Genomic DNA, 5,919 nt, shown 5'->3' on the forward strand with positions numbered 1-5,919 from the left:
CAAACTTACTTTTGCTTGTTGCTTTACTGTAAACTACACCTATTTTGCTTTAGTGAGATCATTCAATAATCTTATTGTACAAAATATAAATAACTTAATGTGAAACTTCATAATCCAAAATATTCAAAAACCAGAGTATGCATGCATTATACCAGAAATGTAAACAGCGTAAACAATGATGAAAATGAAAATGGAGAAAAAATGTAAGCTATTGGAAAAAATAACATTCATTATTCTAGTCATAATGAAAATGAAAGTGAAAATAGAACATCTATAGTTAAAAATATAAACGATCCTAGTCAATGGACCAATATCGGTATGAGTTTGCAAGATTTATTAGTAGAAAAAGATCCAATTAAAATTACCAAAATCAATTTTCCTAAGGGTGAATTATCATGACACTTTTTCTCATCACTTTATATTCAAAAAATGCCTAGTGGATAAAAGTGAGAAAGACAATAGCAAATTTACTCTCAAGACCTAGATACAACATTTTGTTTTTGTTACAAATTGTTTAACAATGTTTATACTTCGGATAAATTAGTTAATGAACGAAGTAAGGATTGAAGAAATATTTGTTTTAAGTTAAGGAATCATGAGATATCTAACAAACAAATTATAAACTCGAGTACTTGGATTGATTTAGAAATAAGACTATTAAAAAAAAGAATTGACAAGCATGTCCCGTTAAGTCAACTCGATTGGTAGATGTGCAAGAACATCAGGTGCAGGCTCGCAAGTTCGAACCTGAGAAGGGTGTACTCCAATCACTAGGCTGCATGACCAAAAAACCAATTAACAAACATGTCCAAGAACAAATAAATAAAGATAAAGAACATGGAGAAATATTTTATTTAGAATTATTGTAGTTGTTACAATAATGTTAACAATTCATGTAAGTGATGCTTCTGCGAAATCTTGTTTTTCAAAATTAAAATTAATAAAATCCTAGTTAAGATTAACAATGTATCAATAAAGATTAAACAAAATGACTTTATTATTTATTGAAAAAGAAATTTTACTAGAAATCAATTATGATAATTTAATAAACGATTTTGCATCTCAAAAAGCTCAAAAAAATAAAATTTGCTTAAATTATTTATATAAAAAATAATTTTATAAGGGCACAATTCTTAGAGTTCGCTTCAGGCTTCAATATTGGTTGATACGACCCTGGACCTGCCACTTGTAGGACCAACTTCCTAGTCATAAGATCAATGTTTTCGAAAAAGAGAATAGTAGACTTCTCATAACTTATCCTTTCACCTGATATTACATAGAATTTATCTAACACACCTTTGATAATCCTCATTTGCTTTTCATAAGCTCTTCCAAACAATAATAGGTCATTTGCAAACATTAAATGATAAATCTTAGGTCCTTTCCTCCCATCCTTCATACACTCCCCTTGTCTTCTTCAACTGCTTCTAGAATCATATGAGACAATTTATTCATACAGATCGTAAATAAATAAGGAGATATTGGATCTCCTTGCCTAAAGCCTAAAAAAAGTACATACTTTAAATGCACGATAATGTCTTAAATAAAACTATCTTTATTAAAATGAAATTATATGAAGACATATTCGTGCATTTATGTCTCTCCTTACAAAGAAACAACCATCAAACATCACATATTCAACAATTGACTCAATTTTGGTGGGTGTTTGAAATTATATGAAGAAAACAAACAACAAAACACCCACCAAGACATATTCAACATTTTATCACAACAAACATCACATATTCAACAATTGACTCTCGCCTTACTCTTAGGCATCATCATATTTTATTAATTAATAACTTTTATATTCTTTCCTTATCAAAAGGCATCAACAGAAATTATGTGATCAACTCGTGTCTTATCAAAAGGCTTCAAAATATGAACACACCAACATATTTGGTCAAATAACAAATCAAAACCCAACAAACATAAAAACAACATCATATAAACCGTCTTAGAAAGGTTTTGCATAATCCTTCTTCGACCTCAAACATCATCAAAAAGGAAAGAAAAGAACCGAAGACAGGAGGGTAAGAAACCCTCACTATTCATTTGCTTAAACACATATACATGAATAGTTTCTCCTACCTTGAATTTGAATAAACTTGAAGCTTTAATAATGGCAGTTTCTTTCTTCCCTTTCCAAAAGCTCTCCTAGGGTTTTTCTTCTTTTGCCTCTTTCTCAACTATTCATGTACTGACTAATTCTCTCCCAACTTCTCTATTTAAATAAATAAATAAAACCTAATTTCTCTTTTATTTTGTTAATTCTCACTATTTCCCCTCAAAATAATTCATAAACTATTTAAAATATCTATTATTACCTCAAAACTCATATTCTCATTTTTCTATTATTGTTTGTTCAACTAAAAATATTAATAATTCTAAATAAAATCAATAATCTCAAAAATTCTAATTAAATTAATCACTCTGAATTCAATTGAAAATATTAAATTAATAAAAAGTCTAATTAATTATAATCTACCATAATTCCTCACTTATACACTAAGTTTTAATACCATAAAACTCTACACAAAATCCACCAACTTAAATAATTAACTTAAAAACACTCAAAAAATCTATTAAAATAAAATATCAAAAAATCAGGGTATTACAAAACACATCTTCAAGAGCGAGACTCCGTTGTTTAGTCCTTATGTCTTCTTCTTCTTCTTTTTCCTCCTATTCTCTTTCTCTCCTATTCTCTTTCTCTCTCTCTCTCTCTCTCTCACTCTCTCTCTCTCTCTCTCTCTCTCACTCACTCTCTCTCTCTCTCTCTCTCTCTCTCTCTCTATATATATATATATATATATATATATATATATATATATATATATATATATCTATGTATCTATCTATCTATCTCAGTTACACACACTCTTCTCTCTAAAATTGAGAATCAGGATGAGGAAGTCTCAGTTCCTTCTTTCTCGAGGGCTTAAATAGCCCATTGGCAAAAGACTCTTTGGCCCCTGAAATTAACCTTCTATTCTTGTTTTACCCATAAATGTTCTTCCTCTTGTATCATCCATGATTCTACTTAAATTCTCACTTAATAAATTAACTGAATACAAAGTAATCGAACGACTTAAATATGGAAGAATACAAGAAACTTTTAGTATTAGTCGTCTTTGACTAATTTAGGGTTAATGAAATATGAGGTGTCACACCAAACATTTATAAATATCCAAGATTCTAATCGACCCTCTTTCCAGTCCTCCTTGAATTCGCCACAAAATGTCCCCATATATCTCAAATACCCTTTTATGTAATGAGTCCTACTGCAAATTCATTTTCAACTAATTCTCTAAGAATCTCCATTGCTAGTAGTGAAAAATAAAAGGAACGATTGGGGGAAAAGTTATACACCTTAAATGTGTTTAGTTATATGATGGAGATGAGATTGAATAAGATACCCTAAGAAATTTCAGAGAAAAATGCATAAGGAATCGATGAGAAAGGAAGAACTATGACTCGTGCTTTTATAGTTTGATTTACCCCCAGGCCGAGTAGGGTCATCGTCACCCATACAATAGAGTTATACCTACTACAACAGGGGTAAAGGATCAACAAACCTCACTACAAGTATGTAAATAGATTGACGACACACATTGCTTGTACCTTTCCAAGGAAGTTTCATCATTACATCTATTTAAATGCATCATGTACCCCGAAGAACACAACTGCGACGCATGACATCAACATCATGGGGCGTCACACCTCATAAATGAGAATTAACCCTCCACACACTCGCTCTTCCAGGCCTCATTCTCAAGGTACCATCCCTTTCATGTATCGTGCTTGAGGTACTCACTCTTCTAGGCCTTGTAGCTAAGTGACTATCCTTCTAGGCCTTATGCCTATGGAGGTCTCACACCGTATGGACCACCTCTTCCAAGCCTTAAGTTTCAAGAAACTATAAATTAACACAACCTCGCTTAAATAACATCGCATTTCCAAGCCTCGTGTTTGAGGGATTATGAACCAATATGCCTTATTTTAGTCACATCGCCTTTCCAGACCTTGTGGTTGAGGGGCTATAAACTAGGATAACTTCTCATGGGCCTTTAAAGTTTATCCCATCACACATTTAACCTAAGATTGAAGCAGAAGAATATTCAACATGAAAGGGTGACATCACTTGGCAGTCACATGATATTGCTCGGTCCAACTGAATATGCCTCAATCATATATCACCGGCTCCAACCCAATATGTCCTAACTGTGAATCATAGATGAAATTGTTAAGCCGCGTATTGGAGAAATAAATGAAGTAACCACTAGTTCAACAAGATAATTGTACCCCTACTAAGGGTGGAGGAATGATTCCTCATATTCCCATGATCTAAACGAACATATAGGCATTGGAATCAGTTTTCAAGACAAAAATTGGACCAGAGGGTTAAATATATAAATACCTCGATCATACGGTTTTAGGGATTCAATCACTTTTTCACACATCAAAACCAAATAACCCTCTTGTGCATCTCATTGTATACATGGTCGACTCTATTGTACTTACCAAAAGTACATCATCATATGAGTGAAACTAAATCCCAACATACAAAAGTTGAATATGAAATTATACCAAGTTTTGAATTATTCACTAAAAATTCTAAGGTTGTAAATAAAGTCACATACACTTGAGACATAATTAGGTTACAAGTTTGAAAATATATGAGACTTCAATATTATTATTATTATTATTATTATTATTATTATTATTATTATTATTATTATTATTATTATTATTATTATTATTATTATTATTATTATTATAGATGATATATCACAAATAGTTATAAATTTCCATGAACTACGTAAGACTATAGTATCCACGATGTAAGTGTCGATAACATATAGAATAGTATTTTTAAACATATGATATTAATTATATATTCAACTATTTTTCTCTGTCATATAATAATAATGATAAATAAAATCACACAGATAAAATATGTTTGATCACTTATATTATAGATAAAAATAATTTATTTCAACAATTTTTTTGTAAAAAGTTATTAGATTGCATAAAACATAGACAAATTATAAAATATCTTTAAAGATAATTTCTTATTTGTTGTAATCAAAACCAAAGATTTCAAAATATAATTAAAAAAGGTTATTATGCGCCGTCTGTGGGAATCGAACCCACGACCACGTGGTTAAAAGCCACGCGCTCTACCAGCTGAGCTAAGACGGCTTGCTATCTGATTTGAAATATAATAATAAACAACATAAATATTATGTTGCCAAAATTATAGTATTAATAGGGTCCACAACTCATAATAAGCATGTTTAGTTAAAAAGGCCACGCCACAGGCCGCAAAAAAAAAACCTTTAAAGCCTATCAGGCCGGCCTATTTAAATAAATATGAATAATTTTATTATTATTATTATTATTATTATTATTATTATTATATGATGTTTATATTTAAAATTAAAATACAAAAATAAATTTTAGATGTCTAGAAGGACTTATGAAAATACGGTGAAAAAACCTTATGAACAATGTCATTAGTTGTTTTCATAAATTCTCTCAAACAAATAGTATCACAAAATATATGTTAATAGGTAAACTTGGATAAGTCAATGCAAGTAAACATCAAGTCTAATTAATCTTTTAATTTGTTAGTCTATTTTAACATTAATTGAATTGCTTATTTGAAAATGTTCAAATAAAATAGACTTTTATGTAGGCTAATAGGCCAATCAGGCATTCGAAAAGGCCATGATCAGGTCTAAAAACAAGTCTTTGATAGGCCATAGGCCAAAATTAGGCTTTGAAATTTTTAGCAGGCCAGACTCAGGCTTGGCAAAGCCTTGCTCGGCTCAGCCTATTTTCACCCCTAACAACAACAACACAATGTTACACGCACATATGGAACATGTATACTAGATACATTGAGAATATTTA

General features: G+C 30.6%; 1 non-coding gene across 1 annotated transcript; it reads right to left on the minus strand.

The window, feature by feature from the left end:
* Positions 1-5,132: 5,132 nt before the first annotated feature.
* TRNAK-UUU (transfer RNA lysine (anticodon UUU)) lies at positions 5,133-5,205 on the minus strand. The gene has a single exon. It is a non-coding gene; the product is annotated as a tRNA-Lys (tRNA).
* Between the last annotated feature and the right edge of the window lie 714 nt (positions 5,206-5,919).

The sequence above is a fragment of the Vicia villosa genome, unplaced genomic scaffold (genome assembly GCF_029867415.1).
Source record: "Vicia villosa cultivar HV-30 ecotype Madison, WI unplaced genomic scaffold, Vvil1.0 ctg.000189F_1_1, whole genome shotgun sequence".
Taxonomy (NCBI): Eukaryota; Viridiplantae; Streptophyta; class Magnoliopsida; order Fabales; family Fabaceae; genus Vicia; species Vicia villosa.